Genomic DNA, 14,328 nt, shown 5'->3' with positions numbered 1-14,328 from the left:
GTTCACAAGAGGCATGAGCATAGAACACAGCATAGCCACGCTCTTACTCACAATCAGCACCGTCACTTCTGTGTTAGTATTCCAAGACCTCTTGCTATTCAGGAGACCCTGATCCAGAAGGGAATCAGAGGAAAGCTCTTGGCTTAGATAGGTGACTTTCAGGAACAGAACAGCCAGAGTCAGATTCCAAGGTCACCTATCACAGCACACGCCACTAGAAAATAGAATGCCACAGGGTGGGGTCCTCAGTCCAACCCTTTTCAACACCCTAATGTCCTGTATCCTCCACATGCACCTCCCAGTGAGTGCAAGATCATCTATGCAGACGATCTTGCTATCATCTCCATTGGACCACATTGCCTAAGTGGAGCCCAGCACTGTCTGGACCTTGTATCTGAGAAGTGTTGTAGGACAGGACTAAAGATCTCAGCAGGCAAATCAAAAGTCATGGCTCTGAGACACAATGTTCGACACGAGTCTGAAAATCTAGGGAATGGAGAGTGGATCCAGGTTTTCCAATACTTTGGGGTATGGATCGACCGGACCCTCTCCTTTCAAAAGGAGATCCATTACCTGGTTGACAGAACAAAATCAAGACTCATGAGAGCAATGACTGGGAGACACATAAGAACTATACATAAAATACAAAGATTATCGGCACATACCGTCTGTCCCATTGTGGACTATGCTTCTGTCTCCCTGAATACCACAAGGCCAAGATTAAGAGAAAATTTGGAGACAGTTCAAAATGAAGCTACCAGGATCATTGTGGGTGCCCCAATGTGGACGAAGGTCCTCATGAAGGCAAATCTTCTCTCCCTGGACTCACAAATTGATCTAATGGCAACACAGTTCCTTTCAAAGATCATCCAGGCACCCAGGAACACAAACATGAGACAAAAGATACACAGATGCCTAGAACAAGATCACGAGCTGTTTGCAAACAACTGGCTGTCTCACACAGCCAGTGTGTTGATACGCTATCAGCTCAAAGAGCAACTAGTTGCCATAGGCAAGTAGTTGCTCCCACCCTGACTATATTGAAGCCCCGCCGTGGGCACAAACCTTGATCGAGTTCTCTGTTATGAGCTTGTCAAGGAGAAAGAATCAATACCCCATGCCAAGCCTAAAGCAGAAGCCAAGAGGGTCATTGCAGCCATCACTCCTCCGGATAGTAGAACCTATTTCATGGATGGATCAGTCGATCCCTTAAACCACACTGCAGACGCCAGCTTTGCCACACAATTCATGAGGATAACAGACAACGCCTCCTCGCTACAGATAGAGGCAGTAGTGATCATGGGATCCCTAGCCCATTCATCCCTGAGGGTAGGACATGTGGTCATTCATATAGACTCCAGGGCAGCCATTGACTGTCTACAGCAAAATCTACCTCCTGACCATTGTGCATACCTTAGCACAGAGGATTCTTACTCAGGGCTAGAAGAAGAATCATAAACTGGGTCCCTAGCCACATAGGCATCAGAGGGAATGAGCTTGCTGACGGACTAGCTTACATTGGCAGGGTATGCCCCAAATTCCATGATCATAAAACCGAACCGAAAAACCTTAAGGCAGAAGCGTAATGCCACAGCTTGTGCCTTCCTCCTGCAGCTTCACAGAGAGAAAACGAGATCCCCTCGGCCAGGTGGTACTCAGTCGCCACAGGCTATGAACCAGTGGCACTCTCTGAAGCAATCAATAGAGGTACCAAAGTCATTCTTCACAGAATCAGACTAGGTTACCATTGCACATGGCAGATCATAGAAACAATTCACTATGCAGACAGGTGTTGCATGCACTGTGGCGATCCGAACGCCACGTTGGTACATTACTTACAGAATTGTGAGAACACACAATTTCTGAAACAGGGTCTGCCCACAACAGCCGCTTGGCTGGTAATGAGATTATGCCGCATGCTTAGATCATGGCGGCAGGAACGCCTGCTGGCATTCCCGCCACCACGGTAAGCATAGAGTGTCAGAGAACAAAATGAGAAAGCCATAAATAGCTGACACAGGCCGGGCCAAATGTATGAAGGCCCGGGCGAAGTCAGATCTTCGCAAATCTCAGACGACGATTCAGCTGATTCAATAAACGAAAAATATGCTACATTATATTTCCCATTATAGAACATTAACGCAAAACCGCAGTAGGGGTACAATGTAGATATTTTATCACTGTGTGTGTGTGTGTGTGTGTGTAATGTCTAAAGAAATACGAGTCACTATTTAGTGATTAGTAACACAACAGTATGTATAATTCTTTTCGATTATTCTGATCATTGTTTTCGCTATTAAATCCATAAGTCGGAGTTTCCCTGAGGAGCCGCATTAAATCAGTTGAGCGAGAAAATACATGTTTGCTTGTTTCAACTTGAGCAACTACTGAGTGGTACCAATGAGAGTGAAGAACAAGTCTAAAAATTTACTCCCAGTACATGTACTGTATGATATCTGAATCTTGAAAGAAAAATCTTGCTAATTCTAAAAAAAAATAAAAATTTAATCTTGCTCTCCTTTTATCTGATATGCATTTGTCAGTGTATGTCAAAGCTTTAATACATTATCTTGATGTGTTTGCGATAGAAATACTCATTTCCCGGTGTGTGAAAATTTATCTATCCGCTTGTTTGTCAAGCTGGAACTTGAGTAGTTTGAAATAGGAATCTCCAAAAAAATTAAAAAACACGAAATTGTATATTTGATTCTCTTTATGACAATGAATCTTTAAAAATTCCTGAATATTCATTTCGCGGGTAATCCTAATGTATAAGAAAGAAAATATACACCATGGTATATGACGTCATAATGTCATATCTGAAATCCGAGGTGAAAACGAAGCTGCCAAGCTGACACCTTTTTCGAGGTGGACGCAGGGCAATCTGAAATTGCAAATAGAGACCGCATCATTGGGATAAGGGAAGATAATTAATTCCCAGTGAAATATCTCCCGCTCGATGGTATACAGGTGAATGTGGTGGTGGGCGGGGGGGGGGAGCACCCTGATCGCCCAGCAGCATATGGAGAACGCACGGGAAGGTGAATGAGAGATAACAGGTATAAATATCATGAACATTTGTTTCAGCTCATAGATTAATAGTTTATACATAATAGTGCCCTAATATTATTTACTTTTTTAGATCTGACAGACGAAATATCTATGAAACGGCGGGGTGGTCACATGACCTGTAATAAGTGGGAGTGGATGGTGTTGGTGAACTCGCCGGAGATTCAATTTAAACAAATATTTTGAATTGTTAGAAAAAATCATTCCTCTCATCAGCAAGCTGCTCTGCCTTGGTCCTTCCAAGAAACAATCATATTCGTGCAGGATAACTGCCCAATATACACGCCAAGGGTAGTTACGAAGTGGCTCGGTAACCAAAACCACATAGAAGTCCTTCCGCGGAATGTGACTCAAACCCGATGAAAAATGTTAGGGCGAATATTGTCAATGTTTGGGAAAAGGCTAATGAAAAAATCCCAATAGCTAACAGATCAGAGGGCATTACATTACACCTCTGTCCCGGGGATTAGACAAGGTTTTGCTTAATGATAGATTGTTCTTATTATAAGTATGGCTGCCCCCAATACTGGCCTTTCTTTTCTCTAACTGTTACCGTTGTTTATTCTACAAATAAACCGATAATAAAAATATCGAAATTAATAAGCATCCTACCAGTTAGTCAAATTCAAATTCAAACACTTTATTCCATTAATTACAATGGGTATTCTATATAAATATATGTTTACATTATGTAATAAGATGTTATATACATAGATATACAATGTTTCTTTAACAAATTTAGACAGAACAATATTACAAAAGACTGATATATCGTGCTTGGCTTGATGTCGATTCACTGAAGGCCCCGTAAAAAATAATAATAATAATAATAATGAATAATATATATATATATATATATATATATATATATATATTTATTTATTTATATCTGTCTATGCTTTGTTTTGTTTTGAATTGTTTTCTATCAACTACATGCTATATTTTGCGCAAGAAATGTATATGAACTATAAAACCAATGATTCAAAATAAAGTGTTAACTTCAGTTCCTCAGCATACACGCACATACATCGCCATCCATTTATTCACTGTAGCCTATTACTGTTTTACCTTCAGTTAATGTTCTAAAATTATAACATAGAAAATTCCCCTTTTATTGAATCAGTGTATGATTCTGACGAAAAGAAAAGTAATTTCATTAATCTAAAATTATGTCAAGATAGCATATGAATTTTGTTTATTTTGTGACAAAAAACAAGTATGCCATTTTTATCTACACCTACGCATATACTGTACACTGATGTGCATTGACAAACAAAAGGAAATAAAGGCTGAATAAATGACAAAAGTCAAGATATCAGATATCATACATGTCTTGGGTGTAAGCTCATAGACTTTATATTCACCCTCTTTAGAACCACCCATTTAGTAGTTGCACGAGTTGAAACAAGCAAACGTGTATTTTCTCCTCATCTATATATTCATTGTAGCCCTACTGCGGTATTGCGGTCAGATAATGTTCTATTATGAAGAATATGATGCAGCAAGTTTTCTGGTAATTTTTTCTGCGTTTAGTGGTGAAAAGAAAAACCCTAGTCACTTCATTAGTTCGTTAGGCTCTACTACATATTCTGCCAATCACACTTCGTTACAAACAACCTAGTGTTTTCGCCTCATTCATAAAATTCATAAAAATATAAATCTACATATAAATATGCATACATATACATATCTATATATATCTGTGTATATATATACATATTTATATATATACATGTAGATATGTCTATATATATACATATATGTGTATATATACATATACATGTCAGTATATCTATGTCTATCCCTATATATATATTACATCTCTATATATATCTATATCTATATATCAATATATAGAGAGATTTAGATCGACATATATATATATATATATATATATATATATATATATATATATAGAGAGAGAGAGAGAGAGAGAGAGAGAGAGAGAGATAGATATCGTGTGTGAACACACACACACACACACATATATATATATATATATATATATATATATATATATATATATATATATATATATATATATATATATATATGTGTGTGTGTGTGTGTGTGTGTGTTTGTGTACATACACACTATAGCATGTCTGTAATCCATTAGACCAATAAACCACGTGACTGTTGCCACGTGGCTCTAAGTCAAATTTAGAACATCACACCAGCAGAATTAGATGACGATTATATCTGATCTTGTCTGACCCCTCAATTCACTCCCAGCAGTCGCCGCGACCAGGTCAGCACCAGCCTCCGGCCCCCCAGGCCTGGTAAGCTCAGCGCTTAACCTTAGACATCGTCTCGTGTGTTCCCTTCACTGTGTAGAACTCTTCCTTAATAAAAAGTCAAGCCGTTTAAACAACTATGACTACCCCAGATAACCACTGTACTATGGGTCTGTGCCTTATACAGTCTGCGGTGTGATATCCATTAAACTGGAATCCGTCTAGGACATGACCTCACTTCGGAAACAACAGGAAACGTTCCGGAGGGGGTAGCCAAATAGATATGGCTCCACGCCCTAAGCAAGCTAGAGGAGAAGTAACCTAGCATGACCCGAAGGAGTCAGTCCAAATCCGTTCCTTGACCCGCGAACACCTTCTCCCTTTCGCCCATAGGAGCTGGCGTTGCCTCCGCCACAACGACACCATAACTACGTGTCTATTCTGTTAATAAACTAGCTAAACAGATACTGAATTTTCCTCTGGACTTGCCATTTAATATAGTGATTTTCTTGAGAATATAAATTAGAGACTTTTACGTACTTGTAATTTTGCATATAAACTTGAAGTTCAGAACGAAATATCTGCATCTGTTATTGTCTTTTTCAATGGTTTTTGACAGTACTAATGATGGAGGTCTAGTTTTTGCTTTCGAAACGTTTAATAAACATGAAATTCTTCACGACTGTGTTAGTCTACCTCTTCATATATATATATATATATATATATATATATATATATATATATATATATATATAAATCTCTATATGTAGACATATATATATATATATATATATATATATATATGAGGCCCATCGCGGCAGAAGGGCACTGAGCGGCACCGAAGGCAAAATGGCGTTTTCTTTCTCATCAGCTGCTTCTGGTCCCGCTCTACATTATGGTTGACATATTACCTTTTTTCCAACAAACCCATACCGTCCAAAATCCCATTGTTTACAAGGGTACATTTTCCTTAATGACTCGATGGGGTGATGCGTGCAGGCAGAAGGGTGCTATATCCACCTGGCCAATGTGAGATGGCAGAGTGCTGTAACGTCAGAGCACTGAGCCAATGAGAGCACCGCATTTTCTCTCGCCCGCGCCCCTTGAGCTGTTGGAGTAGGAGTCGTATAGCCATTGATGGGTAGGGGAGGGGGAAGGGGAGAGGAGACATTTGGATAAAGACAACAAAAGAGCTACCTCAAGTGAAGAAGAGTGAAAGGGTTACCTCAAGACACCAAAATCATTCAATATAGGTGAGTAACCCTAATGAATATATATATATATATATATATATATATATATTATACATAATGAAATGTGATTTCCTCAGCTTTAATACATGTTATAGGTGTGTTTCAGGGCTTTCATTTGGTGTATAATACTTAACTCTAGCTCTATTGTAAAGCTGTTAACACTCTGAAAAATTCTAAACCTTTAACCTCGTTTTCTCGCAAATAAAGATTTTGGTGCATAGTACCCTTCTGCCGCGGAGGGCCTCATATATATATATATATATATATATATATATATATATATATATATATATATACACACACACACACACACAGATTGACATGTGTGTATGTATATGCGTGTGTGTGTATGCATATGTACATATATATATATATATATATATATATATATATATATATATATATATATATATATAGTGTGTGTGTGTGTGTATGCGTTTATATATTTGAATGGGCTCAGTGTAATTTTATAAGACCTAATAATATGAAATATAAAAAGAAACGTAACAATATCTGAGATAATACTACTGACAAATTAGAAGCGAACGGTTGCCCAGGTAAGATACAATCTGATATATCTCTATTTATTGAAAGTTCTGTCAGATTCCAATGACAACTTATACAGTTACGAGACCATGATAAGAAAATGCGTGTAGTGGAGTAAAACCAGGCAACAAAAAGGAACTGATGTCTGGAGTGAACTGAACATATAAAGCCGTAAATGCATCATAGATACCAAAATTGCAAGATTCGCACAAGTATAGTAGGGAAGAAATGTCAGGGTGGGTTTTAATACCCTCTGTATCATTGGTTGGGGAATCCCCAACATATTTTTGCTCTGATAGCATACCAATACTCAAAAATATACTTTAAATATTCAATAGAATGTGTCATACGAAAGAAAATGAAACAAGTCTTATTCGAAAGAAAGGACCGGTATTTAACCTAGAGAAACTAGGCGCGTTTTTTGCCCCAGGTAATATAACAGACACAATATAACATTTAAAACGAAGTCGTAAACCCATCATCGATATCAAAACTGCAAGAGTCGCACAAGTATAGTGGGAATGAAATGTCAGGTTGAGTTTTAACAGCCTCTGTACCATAGGTTTGGGGAATTCCCTCCCTATTTTTGCTCTGATAGTATACTCATGCTCAAAAAGATATTTTAAATATTCAACAGAATATGCCCTTACGAAAGAATATGAAACAATAGTCCTATTCGAAAGAAATAATTGATATTTAACCTTGAGACCTGGCACGTTTCTTGTTGCCCTAGGTGAACTAACATTAACTTCCCAGGCACAACCTCTGAGCTCACTCAGCCAAGGGCTCTCAGTTATCGGTTGTCCGCAGCCCAGACTGCAGGTAAGTTGGTGATCGCTAGAATTCTTTCGCCTAATTGATCCTGTGCAGGTTATTTTATGAGGCAAATGTAAAATCCATGAATTTCTTCAATTTGGTTTATGTGTCTGAAACAAAACCTAACATTTACAGTAGATCATTGACCTGTGAATGTGTATTATGTACATGAAAAGCATATTTACAGATGCGTGTATCTCATGAACTGCATGTAAAGTGAAATACCACATGACAATGCTGTGGCTGGGAATAGTTTTGCTGTTCGTTTACGCGGCCGAAGGACAAGGTAAGTTTTATTTAATTTTTGATCTTGGATAACGTAACGAAAGAATGATTATATGAAACATTTCGCATTAAATACTCGTGAATGATTTTTTTTTTTTTTTTTTTTTTTTTTTTTTTTTTTTTTTTTTTTCATTATTATACTTTGCGGTAAGGTTATAGTGAAAGATGTATAACATACCTTGAAGGTGGTTGCGTTTGAGGCTGGTGGTTGCAGTTATCTAAATATACCACTTATTTTCCTTGCCTCTTTTCCAGTTGTTTTGAACGTTATGGCATACGCATTGAAAAGTATTTATATGTTAAATGGTATAACGGCAATGATTTAGAGGGCGGTTGTTGTCGTGGGTGTTATTGCTAGTCGTGACGGTAATTACGAGTATGCCACGGCGTTAACGAAAATTGAATAGTAGTAACATGATATTATCTGATTGTACATTTTTTAATAGATGTTCCTGCATCTTTACAGGCAGCCCTTCCTGCGTCTGGCCGGACGGCCAGACGCATTTACTATCATTTACTATCATTATTGTATTACGAGTTATGCTCACCACAGATTCCCTGATAATACTTATATATTTCTTCTAACAGCGCGGTGCATGGCCATGGTTTGCTGCCATTGGAAAACACCTTTCTTGTAGTATGTGGAGGATCCCTTATCACACGTCGCCATGTTCTCACAGGCGCTCATTGCATGTCTGTTGAAACTGGTATAAACCAGTGAGTATTTTTTTTTTCCTTTCTTTCTTTTCTTTTCTTCTCTTTTCTTTGTCATGCTAGTACCTCGATTTGTGTACTCTTCATTGTTCATATTTTATCTTTTTGTAATTCTATCTCGCATCCTTTCCATTTTGTTCTTGTTAATACAGCTAATTTACCAACAATTGAGCTTACCAAAGAGAAATTCTCCTGTCTTAAGAAAAACCTTAATTAATAATTATCTATCTTATATATTTGCTTAATTTCTTATTCATTGATCAGTGTTTACTTGCTTTTCTCTCTATTAAAGGGGCGGTCGCACGAGCGTTTTGCCAACGATAAATCGGCGGTAATTTTAACTTTTCCACTTCATTCAACTTCCGAGTTCACATTATCTACTAATTGGGCGGTAGAAGAGGCGGACGACATCATTCGAAAATCGGCGAGGCCGGCATGGCAAAAGAGTGTAGTCAGCTTAGAAAAGCATACTGCACAAATAATAATAGGCATAAATAATTCAATTATCATATTTTTAATAGATATTGCATTCTATATCCTTATATTTTCCTCTCACTGGAGAGTATTCGTGACGTCATCATTATTTACATGGGCGGGTCTTCCAAGTTCTTCATTGGAGCTTGTCTATATCAATCCTCCAAACAAAGTTCTTGCTGCAGATTATGATGCACTTGTTCTATTTCTTCTTTGCAACCACAAGCGAACCCAAATCCGTGGTTTTAGTAGTCGGTGAGCGCCTCCATTTCTACAGCCGATGACAAGTAACCTGTGACGAGGGTGGTACAGGCAACCATAGACGCCATATCTGTTACGGAAATCGAGGGATTAGACCATAGTTCTGTTCGCCCGTGTGACCAGCAAGTTGGGAAATCGCCGACATGATATTGCTGAAAAAAAAAACGCTAGTGTGACCGTGTCTTTAATCCCCGTATTGACTTACAAATCAAAACAATATCTACAGCCTCTATTTCCTTAAAGTAATGCTAACAAAGTACAGTGCGGAATCACAGGCTGCCGGTCTGTGGCAACTTTCTGAAAAGAGCAACAGGATAATGCTATAGTTTGGTTTTAAAATAAAAAGAGTAGGTTTTATCTCCATTGGATTTTTCCTTGTATGAATATTCAAATAATCCGGGACGAAAACAATAATATGACACCTATATCCTACTGGTCCTTAGCACACTGGGTAACAATCCTACCAGTCTTCCACATTGGATAGTTTGAGTAACATCCTAAAGAAATGAAGAATGTATGTTTATTTCGAGAATCCCATTATTTATTCTTCAGATATTACGTTCGTCTCGGTGACTTCAATCTGACCCGCAATGACGAGGCTAATCACATAGACCTGGTCGTCCTGGTCCACTATGATCCAGGATATAGTACAACTACTCACAGAGACGACATATCCATCTTGATTCTGGAAAGGGACGTTGAATTCAATGGTGAGTTTGTGATATTTGGAATTGTCTTTCTATCTGTCTAGCTGCTTATTCTGTCTGTTTGAATGTTTACTTTGTTGCCATATTCTAGGTCGTAAACACCAAGGCCAAAAGATTTCGCATCAAAGTTCGTGTGCAAGGCTAATGCATTGACAATACATTATCTTTCTTTGTGTAATTGCTAATACCAAAGTGAAAATTTTGGGCTTGCATATAGAAGACCGTAGACGCCAATACCGATTTTGTATCGATCACAATGAATGACTTATCACAAATTTCAACCGAAAGTAGAGACATGACAGCTTTATTTCAAGCTAGTTATACGTATAATAATTTATACTATTAAGGAATGAATAACTGTGCATTTAGAACATCTTACCTGCTGACAGCCATTTCAGTTTATCGGCATGTAAAAATATGTTGATAAGTCCTTTTTTCGTCAGTTTATATCTCTATATTTTCGTCAATCTATTTGTCAGATAGTACATATAGCATGCAAACACTGTCTCTCTTTGTTTGTTTCACTTTCCCTTTCTCCCTTAGTTTATCTGTGTCACTATATACACAACTGTATCTACCACTGCATATGTTTCTTTGCTTCTCAAGCTGTATATCTATTTTCATCATATATCAGCATAGTTGATCATTTAATCTTCGGTATATTTACATACTTGTCTGTTTTTGTATCTCCAAATCAGGTTTGTATATCTATTCATGTATTAGACTATGTATCAACGGCATTGCACTTCATGGATAATGTAGCTATAATGAAATCATTATAATGATTAACTTGACAGTGCTATTTTACTAATTTAAAGGGTAAATGTGTCTACATTCTGATCATTAGAGACAAAAAACACTTAATTTACAATCTGGAAATTGAAGGCAATGAAGCTGTAAATGTTTTATTCTCATAATTACAGCATTTAACTCGCCTCTTTTTATTGACGGAGAAGTGAATAATGCCGTTGCTGCTGCTTTCCTCCACTTCCCATGATTTCCATTAACGTGTTATCCATCGACAGACTTCATTCGGCCAGTCTGCCTTCCTTTCAACTACCAGAGCGAGGAATTCCTGACTAAACATCTTGTTGTTGTTGGCTATGGCCGTACTGCCACCAGTGAGTCACAGGCAATGACAACTTCCAGAGAAGGAAGTTATACACAGGATTCAAAGCAATTCGTTTTCTATATACTATACACACAAGTAGACCTAGCCTTCCATATGCCCCGTATACATATAAGATATAGACAATAACCTCATTACCATACCTAGTTAAAGCCTCACATACATACAGTACACGGATAAATGTGTATATAGAATAAATATATAAATATTATCTTTAGCATTAAATCGAACTCATCCAACAGGGAACAGAACAAGACCTTGTGAGTACAGTGCACCTTCGATATTAGTCATTTGTCTATGAGTGTGTATAAATATATATAAGTTTTCAAATCCTATATATAGAGAGAGAGAAAAGAGCGAACTGTATCCGTAGAAAAATATGGATGGAAAAATAGAGATATACAGATATTTATACAAACATATAGTTGAATATGCAGCATATAGCTAAAGATCTTTTATATAGGAAATGTGATTATTATTCTTTCTCACATTTAACAGGTATCGAAATATCGAAAGTACCAGTTTCAGCAGTGCTTCCTGTGGTCGATTTGGGCTCATGTCAGGCCAGGTATGACAGCTTACACCTTGGGGTCACCCTCACGGACTCGCAAATATGTGCCGGTAACGAAAATGGAGACTCCTGTGGCGTAAGTGGTTTGTTGTCTCTTTGAAGTGTGTAGGCTGACATTCATCACATGTTCTAGATTAAAGTAGACTAGTTGGTGAGCGACACGCTATGGAAATGCTGATGATATATTACATATATATTTTTATATCTTAAAAATTTATTGACACTAACTACTAATATTACAATACTTTTATATATTTTCTCTACATATGCACTTCACTAACATACACATAAACGCACACACGCTTATTTATGTATTACGCCGCTACATGGCATGTTTAACGTTCTTCCTAAATTACTATTCAGCAGGCCCTTTCTCCCCACAGGGTGACGGCGGCGGGCCTCTCAACTACTTCGACGTCAACACCCGCAGGTTCTACGTCGTTGGCATAGTCTCGCTCGGCGTCGGGTGCGGCAACACAGACTTCCCCGGAATCTACACACGAGTGGGCGCCTACCTCCGTTGGATCAAGAACAATATAGAGTGAAAACCTTTCTGATGCAGCAATGATTCTCGATGCCTGTTCTGTTGCTCAACTTTTGTGCCAGATTTTAAAACTTAGAATTCGAGGAGTTTTTCATAAATAAATTCTTTATTTTTCTGACTATTCAACGTAGTCTATTCTTCTATCTTCTTTCTGACGCAATAACCTGTTCTTGACTGGCAAACATTTTCTGCATTTAAAGACAGAAACAAAGGAAATAAGCTTTAAGTAATTAACGATAAAACGTGAAAAATCCGTTCTTGATTTTTCCCTTTCAATCATATTCATTGGAAATAACCCCTTACACCTATTACAACCATGGCATAGTGAGAAATGTTAATACATATTGTACGTATATATAATATATATATATATATATATATATATATATATATATATATATATATATATTTTTTTTTTTTTTTTTTTTTTTTTTTTTTTTTTTTTTTTTTTTTTTTTTTCTTGGTCAGCTTATAATTATTCTTTAAAAGGTTTATACATGGGTGATATAATGACTAATAGAACAGTAAAGAAGTGACAACAGGCTGATTACACTACGGAAATTTTTAAGTAAACGATGTTGACACTCTGTTACATAGACTTCAGTAAACGAAAACATGATGTTTCTATATTTCTTAACATGATGCAGTTCTTGATCATGTTTTGTTTTGTTTTAACATCGACTCGTGACCAATTAATGCCCAGATAAGACGGACAGATCCGAGATGAAAGCAAGAGAAAACCCAAAGGAGTAACATTCTTAAAACCTCTGGCTCTAACACGCCAAAAGACCGGCAGATGATCTCCAGGCCTTTAAAGGTCCTCGAGAAGCGACATCGAATCATTCAAAACTAATAGGAGAGTGCTGTGAGCAGTCGACGTCAGTTTTCCTTTTGCAAGATCTTGAGGACATAAAGAAGTGTTTCTGCTGTTAGTTGCACTCATTGCAGTTACAATTGCACAACCAACGTCTTACAGGTAATATGATTCGTACGTGAATGTAAGCTTGACTTTTGGTCACGAATTCGTCTTGCCAAGAATTCCAGTTTAACTTAAAGTGTCTTGCATCCCTCTGCCCATACTACGTTCTTCCTCGTCTTATATATTCGGAAAAAAGTGCAAATGGATACTGGGTATGGCGTATACATAAGCACAATTTGTGTAAGCCATTAAACAGACCACGTGCCATGTGGTTCTAGGTCGAGTAGGAACCATCGACTCAGCGAAGGCGTAGATGACGATTTCATCTGACCTCGTCTGACCCGCGCCCGACGTGCTAAGGTCGGTCCAGTCTTCGCACTGAGGGCGAAGGCTGGACCGACCGCTTTACCCTAAGGCATCGTCTCGTGTGTTCCCCTCACTGTGTTGTACTCTTAGCAATAAAGAGTCAAGCCGTCATACAAATTACCCCTGCTAGCCACTGTACGAGAGTTCATAGCCACTTTCACTGGGAATAGAAATAAAGTCCACTCTGTATTCGTTATTTCAATCGCATATCACATGTATAAGGGTACTGAACTAAACAAAATCCATTTTATATTCTCTCTTACACTGTATACCTCAAGTTCTCTCTAATGCAGTCATGATTATTCCATTAATGTTCATTCTGTTATCAGAATTTACTTGGTCTGAGAAATGCTACTGTGGAAACCACAAGGAAGTGTTGCGTTAATTTATCACGTTTTTGGTGATTATGTAATTACCTTGTTGAATTATATAAATTGT

General features: G+C 37.7%; 1 long non-coding RNA gene and 1 pseudogene across 1 annotated transcript; both read left to right on the top strand.

The window, feature by feature from the left end:
* Positions 1-7,068: 7,068 nt before the first annotated feature.
* On the top strand, positions 7,069-8,711 carry LOC119580146. Its single transcript, XR_005229344.1, has 3 exons — positions 7,069-7,926; positions 8,108-8,206; positions 8,672-8,711. It is a non-coding gene; the product is annotated as an uncharacterized LOC119580146 (long non-coding RNA).
* An 85-nt stretch (positions 8,712-8,796) lies between these two features.
* On the top strand, positions 8,797-12,731 carry LOC119579875 (annotated as a pseudogene).
* Positions 12,732-14,328: the final 1,597 nt, after the last annotated feature.

Source organism: Penaeus monodon, chromosome 13 (assembly GCF_015228065.2).
Source record: "Penaeus monodon isolate SGIC_2016 chromosome 13, NSTDA_Pmon_1, whole genome shotgun sequence".
Taxonomy (NCBI): Eukaryota; Metazoa; Arthropoda; class Malacostraca; order Decapoda; family Penaeidae; genus Penaeus; species Penaeus monodon.
This window is presented reverse-complemented; position numbering and strand designations above follow the sequence as displayed.